Source organism: Schistocerca piceifrons, chromosome 6 (genome assembly GCF_021461385.2).
Source record: "Schistocerca piceifrons isolate TAMUIC-IGC-003096 chromosome 6, iqSchPice1.1, whole genome shotgun sequence".
Taxonomy (NCBI): Eukaryota; Metazoa; Arthropoda; class Insecta; order Orthoptera; family Acrididae; genus Schistocerca; species Schistocerca piceifrons.
In genome coordinates this window covers 470123031-470146260 of record NC_060143.1, presented here as the reverse complement: position 1 = coordinate 470146260, position 23230 = coordinate 470123031, and positions in this window count along the sequence as shown.

The window sequence follows — 23230 nt, the reverse complement described above, 5'->3', positions numbered from 1 at the left end:
TAGTGTGTGTGCTGTGGTCGAGACGATTCAGGAAGATGAAAGAAGGCAATTCGTTCGCCTCCCTCTACTTGTGAGCTACATACAGTGGTGAACAAAAACATTACGGCCACTACTTACGCCACCGCTGAATGCCTCCTAGTGACGTTTCGGCAACATGATGCTGCAAGGAAAGTTATATAAGCGGAACAGAGACGAATGGTGTATTGTTCCATCGATGATTCAGTCTGCAAGTTAGGAAATCCTCTGACATACGTGACATTCTTGAAGGGCAGATTGTTATGGACTGGAGCGTAGGAAACAACATCTCGAAAACAGTGAAGCTGATTGGCTGTTCGCGTGCTATTGTCGTGAACATTTAACGAAACTAGTTCAAGGAAGCTACACCAGGAGTAGACGATGAGGTGTCGAACGTCAGTGCCTCATCACAGAACGTGGAAGTCAGAGTCTTACACCCAATGTGAATCAAAATAGGTGGCTATGTGTGGCAGATCTACGACAGTGCTAATGTGAGGCGCATCGCTGAGCGTACATTGTTTAATATCTTGACCCAACGATAGCGTCATTAGTGGTGACAGTGGACAAGAAATCATGGAGATTAGACCGTGGTCGAATGTAAATGGGTCGCCTAATCGGAAGAATCACGATTCTTGTTAGACCAGGACAATGTTGGTGTCCAGATACGCCGTCAAGAAGACGAACGACTACTCGAGACATCTATCGTGCCGTGGACACATGTAGGTGGAGGCAGTATTATGCTACGGCAAACATTCACTTAGGCTTCTGGGTTATCTGTGGTAATAGTAATGGAAGGTACTTGACAACTGTTGATTCCTTGAACGTTAAAGGACATTTTGAAGTTTTCCGCTTCGGCTGTTTCGAACATCAAAAGACACTTTGAAGTTTTCCACCTCGGTTGTTTTTCACAAGTTATGCCCTACACGATTGACCAATTTCGAACTTACAGGCCATTTTCAAGTGCTGTTGGTGTTGATGTGTTGTACAATTATACAGTTATAAAACTGCGATATAGCCCATCTGAAAGCGAACACACATCGGTGCAAGCGTCAGAATTAAACCAGAAAGCTTACTGCATGTAGTAATAGTCGTCTTTATAACTAATGCCACGTCGTAGGACACTACATGTGCTCGCTTTCGCTGTTGAAAACCAGTTTGAACAATACTGCGAACAACTGCATCCCTTCGTCTTGGCTGTCTTCCCTGAAAGTGGTAGCATCATACAACATGGTAACTGTCCATTCCACAAGGGCACAGTCATGCTACAGTGGCTTCAGGGGCATTACAGTGAACTCAGGGTGATGTCTCGTCTGCCAGATTCAACTGATAGAACTCTCTGGAACCCATCTGGGACGCTATCGGATGCCAGCTACACGTCCAAAAAACCGGAAGCCCGGAGTTTACAGGTATGGGAATTGCGTTATCTCTGTGTACATATCTGGTGCCATATACCTGCAGACCTCCAAAGTTTTGTTTAAAACTTGCCACACAGGTTAGGCGTTGCACTGCGTTCCAAAGGAGGACTCAACTCACAGCTAAACAGGTGTTAGTCCAGCGGTGTATGTTGATGTCCATTGTTCAGAATTTCGAAAAATCGGACCAATACACTCTTCGGTGATACCGTAGGACAAGAAAATCCTGTAGACAATGGAAGAAAAACGTTTGCCTCGTCTTTAGGGTATATGTTCCTTCAGCGAAAATGCTATACCCTGTACCAACTGTACTCACAGGAAATGGAAATATTTTTCCTCATGGCGATGGGATAAACATGTCATTGATTTGGCGGTGAGTAGCAGAGGTGGAGTCTGTCTAACAGCAATGTTTATCGCTGCGCATCATTGAATGAGCCGAAAACAGCAAACGATAACTCGTGCGAAAGGTCATGTATCTAGAGTTTTCCGGTGTAGACAGAAGTTTGACCGTATATTTTAAGAATACTTATCGAATTGAATTCGTCAGAAAGATCATGTATCAAGAGTCTTCCGGTGTAGACAGAAGCTTCACCGTATATTTTAAGAATAATTATCGAACTGAATTCGTCAGAACATAGAACACGTCGAAACAGGTCAGATCATCTATCCAGCAAGTTTTTGATAGCTTGCTAAATGTGCAACGCAGAAAATTGTGAGTTTGAAATGGCTTGGATTATCAGCATAGTTACATAGTTGGAAATAAATATTTTCAGCTCTTATTTGTTTCAGCAATGTGTCAATGAGCAATTGACAAACGACTCATTTTAAGTGCAAGGCACTAGTATGAAGCTACACATTAAATTTCTGTGTTTTGGCTTTATTGCCATTACTTCAGTAATTAATGTACTATTACTTGGGCATTCTTTTATAAGCACCTAATAATTTATTTATAGTAAGGTTGTTACACTACGTGCACGTTATTTATATAACTGATAGAGTGAATTTATTGTCATATGAGTTAGGTTATAGTTTCTGAAAAATAATATAAATCAATGAATTAAAAAAAGATTGGCTTGTATATAATGAATGCTTATCCTCCTGCAAAACAGTTTTAAGTAGCACAGTGAATGATGTGACGACTTTCACTACAAGGTGTAGATTGCACAGTTGTACATTTTTAATTTCCGATACTATTCTGTTGTTAAAATATATTGTTATTAGCATAACTAAGCTGCTCCTGGAACAGCACTGAGAGCATAAATATCGACCATAGACGTATTCATATAGTAGCCACGACATCCAAGTGACAACCTCATGTATGATATCTTCACGCCTCTCCCTTCTCTTAAGTTACGCCTCCTTTCTTGGAAATAGATCAGTCAGAACTCTTTAAAGCCTACACACACTGTACAACATATTCGAGATTGATCACCGTTTTCCAGCATCATCTTAAGTGATACTCTTTGGTCGACAGATCCATCTTAAGCCAAGCCGCTCCGTTAGTGAAAGTGTACTAAGTTAACGAACACCCCCCCCCCCCCGCACACACACACGTATATATATATATATATATATATATATATATATATATATATATATATATATATATATATATATATATAAACCCAGGTTCCCGTTGACAATACCTCATGAGAGCCGCTTGCCAGGGATAGCGATGAAGACTTCAACGGCAGTGAATATGGAGATGAAGATCATTAGTACAGCGGAACTGGCAGAAGAAACGGCCCAAATCCACTAGCGTCTGTTCTGGAATCCAGTTGTTAGTGGTCAGCGTCTGTTCACCTAGTTGGTTCGATTAATATGTGCCCCTGTTGATCTCAGCAAGACAGAAGAACACCACAGAACAAGTTTCAGTTTGAACAGGTATGATGGAGCAAAAGGAAATAACTCCACTACCCCAGGCATGAGTCTCTAGCCTGAATTTTCCTGGTCATCCGATGCTAGGGTACCAGAAACGTCATGCGCAGAAAAGTCGAAGCTTCTCAAATTCTCTAAAACCAAAACAGAACAACTTCATAGGCCCCCTCAACACAAACACTCTCTCCAGAGTAGGTAAACTAAAACAGCTCACGAACACGACGGAAAAATTCCACATAAAATCCTTGCGATTCAAAAAGCACGACTTCCAGGTGAAAATGGTTTTGATTTAGGAAAATTCCGCTTTTGTTATGCGGAAATGAAGTATAGATTTAGGAATAAACTTCCACCAAACATCAGAAAGAATCTCTACAATCTCAATAAAATCTGGATACTAGGCATTTACACTGCTAAATGCAAATGCTGTCACAAATGACTACAATAGATGACTTCTGGGAACTACTGGAGGAAACCTTAAACAAAATCCCTACTCGTCATGTGAAAATTCTATTAGGAGATATCAGTCGACAACTCGGTAAAGAGAAAAAAATAAGGGAAATAATTAGGATTCATGCGGATCACAAGAGAACAAATAAAAATGGTGGAAGACTAATCAAATTCTGCGAAAACTTTGATCTTAAAATCAGGTCCACACAATTCCTTAAACCTGCAAACAAACTTACAAAATGAGAATAGGCAAACTCGACTTTTGGCGAATCTCAGATAAGCCATGTCGCTATATCCAACAAGAATACCAAAGAAACACTCAACGTACGAACAAGAAAAAGACTTTTTGAGTCAGACCACCATTTGCTTTAAATAAAGATTAGATTTAAACCTAACGCAAGAAAACAAATGAATAAATCATTCAGATTTGATCCAGATTACCTGAAACTCAACAAGAAGGTAAATTCCTTAGAAAATTAGGCAATCGAACACAATGAATGGCAAGGGACTTGAAGACGTACTGAAAAACAGTATGAGAAAACACTGGTGGTGGAACAGTGCATGTGATCAAGCAATAAAAGAGAGAATACAGGCATGCAAAGCTTTCAGTAGCAACAAAGCTCCAGAAAAATGGCAGAAATTTTTGAGAATGCAGAAAAGTTCATCTAAAACAATACGAAGAGAAAAATTCAGATGTGATATAAAAAATCTGAACAACAGTTTACAAAGAACAACACCAGGAAATTCTTACAAAATTTTCAGGTAAAACATGATAGGATATGAACCACATAATCTGTGCTTTTGCCGACTTGACAGACTACTGAAAACCAACAAAAGATCTAACGGTCAGATTTTAGCTAAGTATTTTCACTCACTTCTCAAATGTGAGCCTCCGATAGAACAACTAGGTATTGAAAATCCCCCATCTAAGCCTGATTCTAAACCACAATCTCTTAAAGAAGTAAAGGAAATAATCAACTCTTTGAAGAAGAACAACAAGTATCCCAGGGAAGACGGAATCATAGCAGAAATATGCAAATTACATGAGAGTAATCTTGCACAAGCAGCTCACCAAATTATGTCAACATTTGGGAAACTGAACAAATACCTGCAGAGTGGAAATGTGTATTAATTCATCTTTTCCAAAGAAAAGAACGAAAACCGATCCAAATAACTACGGAGAATTTCACTGGTCCTTATAGGATACAAAATTGTTTCAAAAGCCCTGTTAAGTCGACTAGAAGAAAAGGCGAACCAAATACAGGGTTATTACAAATGATTGAAGCGATTTCACAGCTCTACAATAACTTTATTGTTTGAGATATTTTCACAATGCTTTGCACACACATACAAAAACTCAAAAAGTTTTTTTAGGCATTCACAAATGTTCGATATGTGCCCCTTTAGTGATTCGGCAGACATCAAGCCGATAATCAAGTTCCTCCCACACTCGGCGCAGCATGTCCCCATCAATGAGTTCCAAAGCATCGTTGATGCGAGCTCGCAGTTCTGGCACGTTTCTTGGTAGAGGAGGTTTAAACACTGAATCTTTCACATAACCCCACAGAAAGAAATCGCATGGGGTGAAGTCGGGAGAGCGTGGAGGCCATGACATGAATTGCTGATCATGATCTCCACCACGACCGATTCATCGGTTTTCCAATCTCCTGTTTAAGAAATGCCGAACATCATGATGGAAGTGCGGTGGAGCACCATCCTGTTGAAAGATGAAGTCGGCGCTGTCGATCTCCAGTTGTGGCATGAGCCAATTTTCCAGCATGTCCGCGGGCTACGCGTGAAACTTGCCCGCACGCGTTCAACCGTTTCTTCGCTCACTGCAGGCCGACCCGTTGATTTCCCCTTACAGAGGCATCCAGAAGCTTTAAACTGCGCATACCATCGCCGAATGGAGTTAGCAGTTGGTGGATCTTTGTTGAACTTCGTCCTGAAGTGTCGTTGCACTGTTATGACTGACTGATGTGAGTGCATTTGAAGCACGACATACGCTTTTTCGGCTCCTGTCGCCATTTTGTCTCACTGCGCTCTCCAGCGATCTGGCGGCAGAAACCTGAAGTGCGGCTTCAGCCGAACAAAACTTTATGAGTTTTTCTACGTATCTGTAGTGTGTCGTGACCGTGTGTCAATGAATGGAGCTATAGTGAATTTATGAAATCGCTTCAATCATTTGTAATAGCCCTGTAATAGGAGAGCATCAGGCAAGGTTTCGCAAAGGTAGATCTTGCATTGAACAGATATGGAACCGAAAGACAATAATGTGGTAACTTTCGTCGACTGTGAAAATGCTTATCATTCAATAGGTAGGCAAACATTATTCCACATTTTACAGGAATTTAATATTGACAGCAAAACAAGATCAGTTATAAAACAGACATTAATAAGCACAACCTCCAAAGTTAAATTCATGGGACAAACGTCAGAAGCACTTCATATTGATACTGGTGTTTGCCAAGGAGAAGATCTCTCCCTCCTGTTATTTAACATGGTTCTGGAGAAAAACGTGAGTATGAGGGGAAAGGTAATAAAGGCAACTGAACTCAGGATTGAAAAGGAGCAGAGAATCAGTGTGAAGTATCTGGCTATCGCTGGCGATCTTGCCCTTCTAACCAGCAACAGAGAAGAAGCAAATCTTACACTGGAGTAGCTTCACGAAATCTCAGAGAAAACTGGCCTACAAATTTGCTACAAGAGAACACAATACATGGAAAGCAAGACTGAAGATAATCTCCCCATTACAACTCAGTACCTGTAAGTGGTACGAATTGCACACTTCAAATATCTGGAAGAGATAATCCATCCATCAGGACTGAACTCCATAGCCAATCAAGAAAGAATCCCCAAATTACAGAAAACATTTAAGGTCATTTGGAATAACTACAATAAAAATCTATTTCTGTCAATGCAAAACTAAGATATTGTATCACAGTGGTTCTACCAGAAGCACTCTACGCTGCAGAAAATAAAGTGATTCATGATCAAATCAAAATCATAGAAATTGATAAGCAAGAAAGAAAAATTCAGAAAAAAAATTTTTTTCCAATGTTTCGTGAATGAATTTGAATATGAGGCCAACACGAGAGATCTACAAAGACATAGAAACAATAACAGACACATTCAGAAAGAGAAGGATGAAATTTTATGGACATATCAGCAGGAAGAACAACAACAGGCTCACAAACAAAATCTTTGACATAGCAAACACTAGGAAGAACAAGACAAAGTGTATCAATGAAACAGAAGGAGACATTACCGCGCTGGGAATCACACAATACAATATAAACTAAAGAGAACAGTTCAGGAACATCATAATGAACCATAAACTTAAACAAAAACACAACGAGAAAAGAGCAGAAAATAAATAAATAGTGAAAGAATGCAAGAGAGAGCACTGCACTTGGGCTTCGCAGCGCGACTCCTCATAAGCCTGCGATAAATGAATGTCTATCACAAAATTACGTCTCACGAGTACATCCGGCAGAAAAAGGACATCAAAGAGTGGCAGTCTGGCAACACTAAAACTGTATGTATGGGAACTACCTCTATCAGCATGTATTAGTCGTGCTGTACAGTTGGTGGATTGGACAGAGTTTTCAGTTAGCATCCTGGAGGTAGAAGGTTCGATCGTTGTTTGAGGCATATGTTTCTTATTTGGTAAATATAGTCCAGGTGGTACGGTATCTGGAATCTTCAACGTTAACATCGAGTGCAGGGGGTCCTCTAGAAAACATTTGCACTTACATATGAAGGGCTTATTTCAGTAGTGGTACAAGTCCATTTTTGTTCATCGGGAGATACAGAGTCCTTAAATTAAATGAGCGCTGAAAAATCTGCAGCTGAGATACCAGAAATATTCTAGCATATGGCTTCTTGCAAGAGATGAACCTTTCTATCTTTTTGTTTGGATCATTAATTTCAGAAGCATTATACACTCCTGGAAATTGAAACAAGAACACCGTGAATTCATTGTCCCAGGAAGGGGAAACTTTATTGACACATTCCTGGGGTCAGATACATCACATGATCACACTGACAGAACCACAGGCACATAGACACAGGCAACAGAGCATGCACAATGTCGGCACTAGTACAGTGTATATCCACCTTTCGCAGCAATGCAGGCTGCTATTCTCCCATGGAGACGATCGTAGAGATGCTGGATGTAGTCCTGTGGAACGGCTTGCCATGCCATTTCCACCTGGCGCCTCAGTTGGACCAGCGTTCGTGCTGGACGTGCAGACCGCGTGAGACGACGCTTCATCCAGTCCCAAACATGCTCAGTGGGGGACAGATCCGGAGATCTTGGTGGCCAGGGTAGCTGACTTACACCTTGTAGAGCACGTTGGGTGGCACGGGATACATGCGGACGTGCATTGTCCTGTTGGAACAGCAAGTTCCCTTGCCGGTCTAGGAATGGTAGAACGATGGGTTCGATGACGGTTTGGATGTACCGTGCACTATTCAGTGTCCCCTCGACGATCACCAGTGGTGTACGGCCAGTGTAGGAGATCGCTCCCCACACCATGATGCCGGGTGTTGGCCCTGTGTGCCTCGGTCGTATGCAGTCCTGATTGTGGCGCTCACCTGCACGGCGCCAAACACGCATACGACCATCACTGGCAGCAAGGCAGAAGCGACTCTCATCGCTGAAGACGACACGTCTCCATTCGTCCCTCCATTCACGCCTGTCGCGACACCACTGGAGGCGGGCTGCACGATGTTGGGGCGTGAGCGGAGGACGGCCTAACGGTGTGCGGGACCGTAGCCCAGCTTCATGGAGACGGTTGCGAATGGTCCTCGCCGATACCCCAGGAGCAACAGTGTCCCTAATTTGCTGGGAAGTGGCGGTGCGGTCCCCTACGGCACTGCGTAGGATCCTACTGTCTTGGCGTGCATCCGTGCGTCGCTGCGGTCCGGTCCCAGGTCGACGGGCACGTGCACCTTCCGCCGACCACTGGCGACAACATCGATGTACTGTGGAGACCTCACGCCCCACGTGTTGAGCAATTCGGTGGTACGTCCACCCGGCCTCCGGCATGCCCACTATACGCCCTCGCTCAAAGTCCGTCAACTGCACATACGGTTCACGTCCACGCTGTCGCGGCATGCTACCAGTGTTAAAGACTGCGATGGAGCTCCGTATGCCACGGCAAACTGGCTGACACTGACGGCGGCGGTGCACAAATGCTGCGCAGCTAGCGCCATTCGACGGCCAACACCGCGGTTCCTGGTGTGTCCGCTGTGCCGTGCGTGTGATCATTGCTTGTACAGCCCTCTCGCAGTGTCCGGAGCAAGTATGGTGGGTCTGACACATCGGTGTCAATGTGTTCTTTTTTCTATTTCCAGAGGGTAGGTAGAAAAGTGGAGGTAATGGTCTTGTACATTACTGAAATAAGTCCTTCATATTACAGTCGTAGAAATGGAAAGAAATTGAGAGAAGCCCTTTCCACGTTGCCCCACTTCATCTACTAGAAGCGAAACATGTTTTCTTTGTACGCTCCTCCACTGGTCCCACAGATTAGTGTCAACTATTATTCTTGCCGCGTTCAGGTCCATTACATTTCGTTAGGGCCTTACGTTACCAGTAGTACTAGCAACATTTTTTGCCAATAATGTCTAAACTCGGTTAGTATTTGCATGTGTTACCACCATGGTCCCACTAATTATGTCTTTCAACATTGAGTCTGGTAACCGCATGCTGTTTAGTATCTATCTCAATGCATTATTATTATTGTTATTATTATTACGCTATCGAAGGTATTGTGGAAACATCACGTTTATTACCGTTAAGGAACCAGTGTAACTTAAAACCGAACATTTCACAATTAACGGTGTCATGATGAATCAAGCAGAACAATATCTGTCAGAGGGGTAATGCGCGTTAGGTGGAACAACGCACAGGCCTCACGGCGTGTTTATACTGTATTCGGTGTCCACCAGACAGGGACTAGTTTCGAGCGTAGTAAAGCGACCGTGACAGACCCCAATATACTTGCGTACACGTATCGAATTTTCTCATTGTAAGCCTCTAAACCAGTGTAGCAGACGTATGGCATACATAAACGATGAATATGTCGATATGCTTCTGGTCCTTGGTGCATCTGATAACCCGGCTGGTGTTGCCCCTCGTGAATGTGCTGATAGATATCCTCGTCGACGCCATCCAGATAAAAATGTGTTTCTTCGTTTGGAGCTGAACCTTTGGGAGTCAGACTCTCTCCTTCCACCATCACGCGACAGAGGTCGTCCACAGACTCTTGGTACTCCAGCTACCGTGGAAGCTACTCTGGAGGTCATACACCACGAACCTTAGCCAAGTACACGTAGCGTAGCAAGGCAGTTGCGTGACTCACAATGCACGATCGTTGACGTGCTGCATGAGCATGGGCTTCACCCCTATTATTATTCTTTCATTCAACACCTGCATCCTGCAGATCGCCATCAGCGGATTCAGTTCTGTGAATGGTTCCAACAACAACAGGAAGCCAACGATGACTTCGTGAACACCCTAATATGGTCGGATGAAGCAGCATTCACTCGTGACGGTGTCTTCAATATGCACAATGCCCACCATTGGTGAGAGGTTAACCCGCATATCACCGCGACCATGAAGTTCGCTTTGGTATCAACTTCTGGGCCGGAATATTGGGCGACAGCTGTTTGGGCCCCTACATATTGCCTGATCGGCTGACTGCACGAAGGTATCATGCATTCCTCTCAAACTATCTGCCTGATCCGCTGGAAGATGTTCCACTACATGTTTGGCGGACGATATGGTCCCAACAGGATGATGTACCTCCACACTTTCGAATTAATGTGAGACAGTATTTGTACACGACATTTCCAGGGAACTGGCTCTGACGTGGACGTCCAGTTGTATGGCCTCCGCGTTCACCTGACCTAAATCCCCAGGATTTCTTCCTGTGGGGACACCTGAAAGGGCGCATGTACTCTGCTCCGCCGACGAATGTGGAAGAATTCGTAGCGCTTCTTCATGCTGCTCTTGTTACTGTGCACGCAGCTTTGCTGCGAAGGGTCCAGAGCTGTATGTTCCGGCAGGTTGCGCAATGTTTGGACGTGCTGGGAGGTCGCTGTGTGCGTCTGTTGTTCAGAGGACAATGTATTCTGCTGTGAAGCTCATGTGGTCATTAATACGGACCTTATTATTGTCACTGCCTGCTAACGTGCGACGTCTGAGCGCTCGTATTACACGTAGTATAAGTGACAAGTAGATGTTGTGTTGTTGTAATGTGCTATCATCTTCAGCATCTGGAAACTGATATTGTTTCTGTAGTTATTCTATTCGATGGCAGGTCATTTGTTACAACTATTTCTTATTTATCTAACCACGTATTTCTTGTATTTAGCATTACAAAATGATGTAAATTTAGGATACATATGACCTAAGAAACGGTGTATATTACAGTATGAAACGTCAGAATGAAATTAACAAAAAAATAAATAAATAAATAAAATTCACCCCCAACCCAGGATCGAGCCCTCCACCATCTGCATGCTAACCCAAAACTCTAGGGACTACACCAGCTGTCCCAATAACGTACCAGTATTTTAACACTCACTGAAACAAAAAGCCAATAACATATCAGAAATCTACTTCGCTTTAAAATGCAACCACCAATCGCCATCATTTTCTGTTATCTCCCATATGGCAGTAATCAAAGTTCGATCATTGCGCTGCACTTAAAAAAAAAACCGAAAGTGGACTGTATTGTTATTTGTCAAATTCCTAAAACATTTGCTCTTTACACAAAACACACATGGAACTACACATCCAAATTACAAGCGAAGCTGCACTTGGTAATGAATAATCTTCGATTACCATGCCACAGTTTGAATAAAGAAAATAACTGTCTGTACTATTTTTTCAAAATCGTAAATACATTACCGATGGTCATGTAGCTTGCAGTATTTATACATGCAAAATGTCTGAGATATTTATCAAACACGCATAAACTTCGTCAAATACCGTGTATCAAACATCAAGATGCTATTTCCAACCTGTAAATGTAACAAAAATATGTATAGAAGCTGATAATACATGTGTAACTTACAGTAATTCCATGTCTAGTACATCTGTCAAAATACATGTGACACTGCTGGTTTAGCATAGAGATGAAGTTGTACTGGACAGTGTGTGTCTTTCGATCATGGTACCACAGCTTGACCAAAACTCAATGAAAACCCAAAATAAAAGGTTTTCCCATCTTAATTGTTTGTATTTTTGTTCTACAAAGTACACATTAGGTATAATAATATGTCTGCTACAGGGAGAATGCAATTAATGTGTAACTTAACGGGTTTATGGATTTTTAAATTAATTGCACAACAGTACTGGCACGTCAAAATTTTGATTATTCCTTGTTGTGTACATAGTTCCGCGTAGTCAGCGCGTACACAACTTTCCCAATAGAACACGCCCCGCTAAGCACAACAGCGCAGGCGCAGCGCTCGTCCATCTCCGCACTGTGAGATGGCGCTGCCTTAGATACGGACCAAATTCTGCTTCCGCCGATCGGCGTATTAATATGTAACGCAGCCAATGAGATTGCTGCTAACTTAGAACCTTTTCTCCTCGTGAATCACACTCGCGCAGTGATACATGAACGCGCGAGGTATTATAACGAGTGTACAGACCTCCGATTAGTCAGTCTGCATTAGTCTGCATTTGTCTGTACCAGTCTATAGTCAAGTTTCAGTCTGCGCCTAATAAGATTATCACATTCCTGTACATAGTCATGAAGATAAATGTATAGACACTTTGTCAAGTATCAGAGATATGTGAGAATAAGATTAACGTACCAAGACTTCAGATTGTCAATTGTAAACAGCATCCAGAATCAAGTTTGGTAATATGCTTTTTATTATTTTAATAAATATATGTGAAAATTAATCAAGTTCTGTTTAAAGTTGGTCATCATCAATCTGCTACTCTAAGTGTGCAAGTGGCATTTCTATCTCTGACCTAACGGCAGAAGATAAACACGCCACGATAAGACCACGAGACATATTGCTGACACTCGCATAGAGCGACAAGTCAAATAATCTGATGGTGTGTGTACCGAAGGTCTTACAGTATGCACACCACATTCCTGTTCTGTAAAAGGAAAAGCCACATTCAGCTAAAATCATTGTATACAGGCAAAGCAGTAAGAGTTTAATTAAATAAAGCTATGTTGCTGGTGAAACAGAAAGGAGTATACCAGTCACCATTTAGGGAGGAAGAAGATAACTGATTAAGAAAATTATAATGAACGTTATTGACAAGGTAATATGGTTCTTATTACTTCTCATTTTGTACCCAGCTGTCGTTACGTTCCACATGTGTATAAAAACTAACTTTCAATGAAAGGTGCGATATTTACGGCTCAGAAACATGGTACAAGGCTATCTAAAATGTCGCTTCAGGTGTATCTCCATAGTCAACTAATACCTAACACCATCATATTTATCCATCTATGTTATATTTTTCGACATTTCTGCGCAATAAGCCGTATTCAAAATAGGGCATTTTGTGAGATCTTAAATGTGTTGTATTACTCAAACTCAGTATTGTCATAATATGCAAGTAGAACTTCAAAATGCCCCAAATACGTTCTTGTAAACACTGTTCACTCAGAGACAGTCATGGACAACGTTTCACACAGAAGAAACTTGATCTCTCGACAATTCAACCTTTATACCAAAATAAACATATAAGAACCTTCAACATCGCAGGGCGTCAGCAATCCTTGGTTACTATATTAAAAAACTAGAAACCCCCTTCGATTGCGAAAAAAGCACCTAGTGTTAACCTAGGTTTCGGCGTAGATAACTACACCTTCTTCAAAACAATAAAACCCACAAGTGCCTAAGAAGATCTTTGTCAATGATTAAAAGAACACCATAGCTATACATTTATAAACGAAAAAAGGAAAACACAAACAGTACATATGTACAAAGTCTAAACCGTTACTAAACCGTTACTTAACATAATCGCTACGGTCGCAGGTTCGAATCCTGCCTCGGGCGTTGATGTGTGTGATGTCCTTAGCTTAGTTAGGTTTAAGTAGTTCTAAGTTCTAGGGGACTGATGAACTTAGAAGTTAAGTCCGACGGTGCTCAGAGCCATTTGAGCCATTTTTGAACTTAATGGCGTAACCTCCACCTCAACCAGCCTATGTTCGATAAACTACAGATTATGGCGGGTCATGGCCCATCGAACATAGGCCGGTGTGAGGTGGAGGTTACACCATTAAGTTAAGTAACGGTTTGGACTTTGTACATATGTACTGTTTGTGTTTCCTTTTTTTTTCGTTTATAAATGTATAGCTATGGTCTTCTTTTAATAATTGACGAAGGGCTTTTTAAGAACTTGTGGGTTTATTGTTCTGAAGAAGGTGTAGTTATCTCCGCCGAAACCTAGGTTAACACTAGATGCTTTTTTCGCAATCGAGGCGGGTTTCTAGTTTTTTAATACAAAATAAAAATATTTCTATACTTTATCAAAAACATGTAAAGATTTGTTCTGTAGCAGTACAAATACATATAACATTACTGTTGTGAATTAATTTTTCTATAACACTAAAAAGTACACACAATTTTCATTGTGGCACTAATACCCTCTCTTACAGATTAAGTTGCATTTGGAAATTATTACAGTTTGATCACTGTATCACATCTTAAGGAATTGTCTACATTATTTATCAAAATCGTAAAGATATTGATAATACCGGTGTCGCAGTATTATCTCATTTCAAATATCTCTATTATTTATCAAAAATACAGAAGCTTCATCACACAAAATGTTAATATCAAGTATCGCAATGTTACTTCCATATCTAAAATGTGATAAAAATATTTAAAGATGTTGAGAGTACTTGCGTAAGTTAGACTACTTCCACAACTAAATTGTATTTATTGTTTATGAAAGATACACAAACGCAACTGCTTATGTCATATGTCACAATCTTATTTCCATGTCTAAAATATCACTCGAAGACGTGTAAAAATATTTAATATTCTGATGTGACTTACAGTAATTGCATGTGTAAGAGATCTGTATTATTTATCAAAAGACATAAGACTGATCAGAAACACGCACACAAAGACACATACAAAATGATTTTTGCAGTTCTAAAAATCTCTCAAAATAGGTAAAGACAACGAAAGTACTTGTGTCCTGTGACATTTCTGACAGGGAATTACGAATCCAGTCGCACAAGTGAGGCAACAATCAATAGGCATGCAAATTGATTAGACGTCGCGTGTGAGGACCAGTGTCAAAAACTCTCTGGAAGTCAAGAAATATGGACTCAGTTTCAGATTCCCTTTGGTTAACATTCACTACTTCGTGTGCATGAAGAACTAGTAGCGTTTCACAAGAACGACGTTTTCTGAAACCAAGTATCAAATAAATTGGAGCTGTTTCTTCAGACCATCTGGAATTGTTGCTGGGTTACCACTTACCCCAGTGCTTCCAGAAATCCCGATCTATATCAATACTCTGCAACTCACACTTAAGTGCCTGACAGAGGGTTCATCGAACGAATTTCGCAGAGTTTCTCTATCGCGCACACTCGAACAGCGCGTGGCTATTCGATTTCCGTAGCTCTGTTAAATTCTGACTCTGATCCTATATCCCCTATCTCTTCCAAAGCTACACAAATTTCTTCTTTTATCTCATCAGCATACGATTTCGCTTCCTCATGTAGGCCTCTGATGTACTCTTTCCACTTTTCAGCTCTTTCCTCTGCGTTGAAGAATGGAATTTCCTTTGTATTCTTAATGTTGCCACATTTGCTTTTCATTTCACTGACTGTTATTTTGACTTTACTGTATGCTGAATCAGTCCCTCCGACGAACACTTCTTTTTCAATTTCTTCACACTTTTCCTGCAGCCATGTCGCCTGGGCTTCCCTGCGCTTCCTATTTAGTTTACTCCTAAGTGATTTATTTCTGTGTTTCTGTCATTTCCTGAATGTTTTTGTACTCTCTTATTTCGTCAATGAGATGAAGTAATCTGCTGTTAAACGGTGTTTCCTCGCAGGCACTTTCTTTGCACGTACATCTACCTATGAAACATGTGACTGCTCTCTTAAGAGTGTCTACATCCATTAAACTGAAATGACTACTGCGTTTTTCCCCATCGCAGTATTCTCGACCTTAGCGAACTTCAAATGCATCTCATCATTCCTCAGTATTTCAGTATCCGAGTTTTTACCGCACTTTCTTCCGAACGATGCTCTTGACCTTCACTTTCCCTTTCATCATTACCAAATTGTGACATGAGTCAGCTTACAATCCAGTCTCTGGTTTCCGAATTTCTGTCTGGCCATGACGTAATTCAGCTGGAATTTTCCAGTGTGTCTGTGCCTTTTCTCAGAAAAACTTCTCCTTCAGTGATTTTTGAACGCAGTATGCGCCATTAATAGCTAAAATTTATTGCAGAACTCTATAAACCTTTCTTCCTTCTCACTTCAGCTACCAGACCATATTTCCCTATGAACCTTTCTTCTACTCATTCCCCTACAACCACATTCCAGTCCCTATCACTATTAAATTATCATCTCCCTTTACATACTGTATTACCCGTTCAGTATTCGCATATTCTTTAACATACACTTGTGATGTCGGCATATATTCCTGAGCTACGGTTGCCGGCGTTGGTTTCCTGTCGAATCTGAACAATTCTGCCATCGAACTGTTCACAGAAACTCACTCCCTGGCCTTCCTTCCTATTCGTAATGTTATAGCATTTTCCGCTGCTATTGATATCACTCCATATTCTTCTCATCAGATATCCTTATCTTCTCCCCATTTCTCTTCAGTGGCCCCAGCTATATGTGGATTGAGCCTTTCTGTTTCTTTTGTGTTTCCTTTTGCAGATTTTCTGTCTTCCGTACCACGTTCAAACTTCTGACGTTATATGCTTCGACTCGTAAAATGTTGCCCTTTCGTTGGAAATTCCATCTTTCACTCACGGTCACTTCCCCTTTGTAGCCCTCGCGGTTATCCAATGGTGGGGTAATGCGAAATCTTTTAACAATGGAGAGATCATGATGCTGTTTCAATTACAGGCCGTATGTCCTATAGAAACATATTACGTGATTTCAAGGCAGTGGTTTCCGTTGACTTCCGAATCCTCATGTCGTTGATGATTGCTGATTCTTCAGCCTGTTACAGCAGTTTCCCGTCCCATTTGCAAGACAGTTCTCTAAACCTCTGTCTCCTTCTCCGTCCTGTGTGACAATGCCGTTGGCAGAACAAGGCGAGTTCTTGTGCTGGAAGTCTTCGTTTACCACTGTCGACGATTTTTATTCCTAAGTTAAGCAGTCTCTGTGTTCAAACTCGTGATCCAGGACGTTAGTTACTGGTCAAAGACACTGCCCCTTAACCACGCCTCCTATACAAAGGTGAACTGTCGCCATATCCTTCCACCAACTAGAGATGGATTGTTGCAGGTTTTTATCGCCCCAGATGGATAAAACGACTCACCACACGAACCTCCAGTTCAGTAGCACAGTGCGGAAATTGGTTTTGCCTCCTCTAACGGCGTAAAACGATAATTTGGAGCGGTAAGTGCAATGTGGCCAGGCGTCTAACCTGTATCTGCAGCTAAACATAAAGTTTAATCTTTAATTTCATGTTTTCGACATGAAAAGTAAAACTTTATGGGTATCTTTGTGGGTGAGTAACGGAACGAAGTGGGATGGGAAGTAAGACTTGAGCCAACGGCACTATTGTCAGGGAATAACCACTAAAGCTTACTGGTGAATGAATGGAGAATAAAATGGGCCTCATTCTTTTCGCGGGAGACGTATGAGTGCAAAGATACACCAGGTTCAGGGAAGCCGCAGAAAGGCTACATCTGAATTGCTGGAAGGGATTCAATTTATTTATTTATTTTGTTTTTAGATTCCTTCAGGCCCATCTCTCTGTTTAAACAATAGGGCCTGTTCCCAACATTTTTTTGAAGTTGTTACACGGTTTAATTGATTATGAAGATTGTCTCAGTACAGTAACAGTAATATAATAAATTAAATCCACCTTTCCCACTTACCGTTCGAACACATAATTCTGTAGAATAATGAAATTTTTAAATTTATTGTCTGGAAGAGTGGACAGGCAGGAGCTACCAAGAATAAAATAATATTTAACAGAAGTATGATATAACAGAAAATATGACACATAAAGGAGTATTCTATTAATGGTTCAAATGGCTCTGAGCACTATGGGACTTAACGTGTGAGGTCATCAGTCCCCTAGAACTTAAACATAACTAACCTAAGGACATCACACACATCCATGCCCGCGGCAGGATTCGAAACTGCGACCGTAGCAGTCGCGCGATTCCGGACTGAAGCGCCTAGAACCGCTCGGCCACCGTGGCCGGCTATTCTATTAATGAGACACATAATTTTTTTTCCTGTACATAAAAAGAAAATAATGAATTTTGTACGAAGAAAAGCATATACAAGCATGGAGAAGTAAACTGTGTTAATCGAAAGAGAAAATGGAACTGAAAGAAAGTGAATGTATTCTGAAATCGGAAGTGGAAGGTATCAAACTTTTGGCGAACGAGACAAACCGTTTCATTCAGTCGACAGGCGTATGCGGAAGTACGATAAGCATGCCCAATATCACCAACTGTTTTTAATATCCATATTAAACTATTACCCTAAAATGGAGACAACACGTAGGAGAAAGAATTAAAATATCACAAGACACAAGGTTAAATGCTTTACTTTATGCAGACGACGTGTGGATATTGCAAGAAAAATATGACGATATACAATGTGCCCCGTACCATCCGAATCATCTTTTTTAACATACGTTGTTGAGATTTCTAAAGCAAAGACGAAAGTGATGGCTTTCTGTGACAAAGATCAGATCCGATTTAATATCATTATGGGTAATCTTATTTTAGAAAAGTGTCGTCCTTCACTTATCTGGGGTATCAAAATGGCGTAAATATAAATGAAAAACTGGCTAGATTTGAAAATCTATATGCCGCCGTTCATAAGACCGATAGAAAATTTTTATAAATCTGTTGCTGTTCCAATACTCCTTGATGGGAGTAAATGCTGGGTACATACGAAAAAATACCAATACAACGTGCAGTAACGAAATTTCTAAGAAGAACAAAAGGTTACTCAAGAACAGATCACATTAAAAACGAAACAGTGCGACAAGAACTACAAGTAGATCCACATTGAAAGCATAATATCCAAATAACGCGAAACCTGATACGAAGATGAGCAAAAGATAGACGGTAAAAGACTTCTCAAACTAGCCTTAGCTTATAAACTGCTTGGAAGAAGTGATATTGTTAGGCCAAAGAAGAGTTGGGAGACAATTTATGAAAACGGAGCACGCTTAATGCTTAATTTATGAAGTGTAGAACAAGAAGACATCAACAACGATGGATATCGAAAATGTTTCATAATTGCAAAAGTGCATAACCCTTCGAAATCAGGACATCGAATCCATAGACGTCACGTCAATGAATGTTTCGAATCCATATATTCATTTATTTATTGTTTATCGTTGCCTGAAAGTCTAGAGATGGAATTAAACCGGAAGCAAGGCTGCTTGTGAAGTCATGACCGACCGGGAAGGCTGACCGCATTGACTTTCACTGGGCTCATGAATAATTCACCGTCGTGGACGCCAGATTTCCGTTGGCGGCGATCCACGAGATCAGTTATACACTTGGCTGAAGTGTATGAGATCTGTAGGCAGGACAGAGAGAGAAAAGAATCAAGAAAAGTGGAAACCGTTCGAGCAACTTCACACATTACAGGACTTCAAAACTGAGTTCACTGAAACGCTGACTCAGTAGTTCGCACAACAAATGGAATCCACAGATATGGAACACTGGCTTTTTCTATGGCCAAAATGTAAAATTTACAGAAGAAAGTAACTGCTCAACATTTACCTTATTTTGTATTTACCTGCCAGTGACAGAATTCGTATTTTCCCATCGTATTATGAAGAAAAAAACACAATATCTGATTCACCTCGATTCATCGTTATCGAGCGCAGTGATCACAACACTGTACTAGCGTTCTGGTGGACCGAGGTTCAGTTCTCCGTCCAGTCGCCCCTGTTTGGGTACATCGTTTCAGGTAAATGTCGAGATTAACTTCGACAGGAACATGGTTGATTTCCTTCCTATCCCTTGCCTATCCAGAGTTGTACTCCGTTCTTGTAACCTCATCGTCAAAGGAACGCGAAAACTTAATCTCACGTCTTTCTATTCACAATCTAAGGATATCAAGTCTTCCGTCACTGTTGGCCTCCGTATGGTTCACGACCGCAATTCTGTTGGCTATATTAATCGTCAAAGGCATAATAACTAGTTAGGATAGATTAATGTTCCGGTTAACCAGCACTTACTACGGATTATCATTTTTGTGGATACCAGTGTTCATCAGGCCTTGTATGCGGAAAGCAATTTATCCGCTCAACTTTTAGGACGCAGCTGTGTCCATTGCGTATGCGAAAACTGTTGGTATCGTGCTGTTCAGTACACACAGTCGCCGCAACTCCCGTGCTATTCACAGTGTTTCTCTCTGCAATACGGACCACAGGATATTAAACAAATGACATGTTGGAAGAACATGCAATATGGGTAACAAAAAGCTCTTCGTTTTCCACCAGTTTATATAGAAATGTTCTAAGAGCGAACCATATATGGCTATTCACCGAAGAAAACTGAGGTGCTGTCCATCGGAAGCGATTTAGTGTTGTAAGGCCGCTGTGTGTTCTCTAGTTATCCCCACATTTACACCATTTGAGATTTAAAATGCTGTGGGACCAAATGGCATAATATCATCTCCAGTGCGCACCTTTGACCTCGTCGACATATTCTGCAGATTATAAAATAATGGCCAGGGGATCAAAAGTGTTAAACGTGTTAATAACAAGTTTACGACGTCAACATTTCTAACACATACAAGATCAGAATATCGTCTCTTTATTTTGTTCCTTCATTCGAGACGTGAAACAGTCACTGTGCTGTCAAAACTGGGAATTAACCACAATATAAGTTGGAGAATATTAGCTGCATTCTAGGATAACACTTCGTTAAACACTGATCCTCTTCCATCTCACTGGTTATCTAAATAGCAAATTTTTTTTTCAAAACCCGCTGTGTAAAATTTCTCTTAACCCACCAAATCCGACTGCGGGCAAGCCACCTCTTTAAGAACTAAACTCCATATCTTTGTACCCAAAATTAAATGGATAACGCAAATATTACGGCCCTAAGCATAGCTCTCACAGTACTGAATTTGCACAAAACTTAACTATGACTAACGGTAGCCGGCCGCGGTGGCCGTGCGGTTCTAGGCGCTGCAGTCGGGAACCGCGGGACTGCTACGGTCGCAGGTTCGAATCCTGCCTCGGGCATGGATGTGTGTGATGTCCTTAGGTTAGTTAGGTTTAAGTAGTTCTAAGTTCTAGGGGGCTGATGACCTAAGATGTTAAGTCCCATAGTGCTCAGAGCCATTTGAACCAACTAACGGTATCTAACTGGAGTAGTGTCATGGTTATAATTTTTTGCTGATTTCTAACATCTTCTTGAACTCAGATTAAAAGCCTGCAACTTACAGCTAGTTAAGTCGAACAAAAGCAAAGATTAAACTCAATACTCACATTTATTCATTAATACATTTATGGCACAAACATATAAACTGCATATGAAAAAACCTGTGACAGTTATATGTGTCCAAGTCTGCATGAAGACAAAAAGAAAAACAATGTCACACCCCTATCACGTAAACTGCTTCTTGCCATCTTAAGAATTTGCTTTCTCCCGAAGTTAAACGATAACTGACTGGTATTTACTCGTGTAATTCTCTATCGGAACAGTGACTGGAAGTTGGTCACTGAAACCCATATGTCCACAAATTCTTTACCAGTGCAAAAGGAGATCAGACCGGCGACAGCCCTGGATTCCACAAGGCGAAATCAAACAGAACTTCTCTGCCGGTGCTGCAGTTTATGCTCACCGCATGTAGGACTGCACCACGCCGAACTGTTCACTGCAGATATGCTAGTCCCATCACGAAGACTGAGTCGTCAATGTGTTTGCGGGACTCCAAGATGTGGCAGCCTCTACCGCCCTCCTACGCCAAGTCGATCAGTACATTTCGGCGAGCATAACCCGAAATCGATACCGACATTCTCGCACCCTACCCCGATCTGCTTCATTCGTACAGCTCATTTTGTTTTTCTTCAAGTCATCAATCTCTGGTTTGCTGCCGCCGGCCATGAAATCCTCTCCTCTACCAACCTCATCACCTCAGAAACTTTCTGTTTACATCCTAAATTATTTCACTGGCACAACCCAATCTTTGTCTTTCTCTGAGTTTACCAACTACAGCTCCATCTAATACCACTCAAGCTATACCCTGATGTGTTAAAATATGCTCTGTCAGCCTGTCTCTTCTTATAGTTTCTGTTTTCCATAGACTATTGCCAGTGTCGTAGTAACTGCCGTCTGCTTCACATCTCCTGTGCAGCAAGCTACGTAAATTTAAGTATTGACTGTGGTTTTCTCACTTGTCACTTCTTGTTCCGTGTGGTTTTTCTTTTAGGAAGCTTTAATTTTCAAGTACTAGTAACAATGTTCCGTAGATTTCGTGTTTGTTTTGAATACAGTCCAGAGACGGTACTTATTTTCATTGTTTCCAATAAGAAGTGTCTAGTAACCACAGTTTAGTCAGCTATCAGCCACCATTAGTGAATTAGCAGTCTAGTTAAAAGTTGATCACTTAACTCTCTGCAGTAAATTGTTGATTTCTTAGTATGGATAGGATGTGTGACTGCTGTGTACGGACGCAGGAGGAGCTGGCCACTCTTCGCGAACAGCTGAAAGTGCTGATGGCCACGGTCAGCCGTCTTCAGGCTGCTGCCTCGGAGTGTAGCGGCAGTGGGGATTCTGGTGCGTCGCATAGTACACCCCACGTGTTACATGCTTCACCCACTGTCCCTGCTGTTGAGACATCTTCGCGGGTACCGGGCGCGGTTGGGCCACCCTCTCCCCAAGGGGAGTGGCGGGTTGAAAAGCGTTCGCGTCGCACGAGGCAGAGGGTCAATGTTGAGACTGGCCGTGTGGCGTCGCCCGCTCTGCCTGTGAGTGGACATGTGGCCGGTCCTTCAGCAAGGTCCGAGCAGGCACACGGGGGGAGGGGTTTATTAGTGATTGGAAGCTCCTCTGTTAGGCGGGTGACGGAGCTCCTTAGGGAAATAGCGGAAAGGTCGGGGAAGAAGTCCACTCTGTCTGCTTGCCGGCGGGTCTCATTCGAGATGCGGAGGATGACCTGCCGGCGGCGATAGAGAGCACTGGGTGCACCCGACTGCAAAATGTTGCTTATGCTGGCATCAATGACTCCTGCCGTCTGGATTCAGAGGTCATTCTCAGTTCATACAGGCGGTTGGCGGAGATGGTGAAGGCG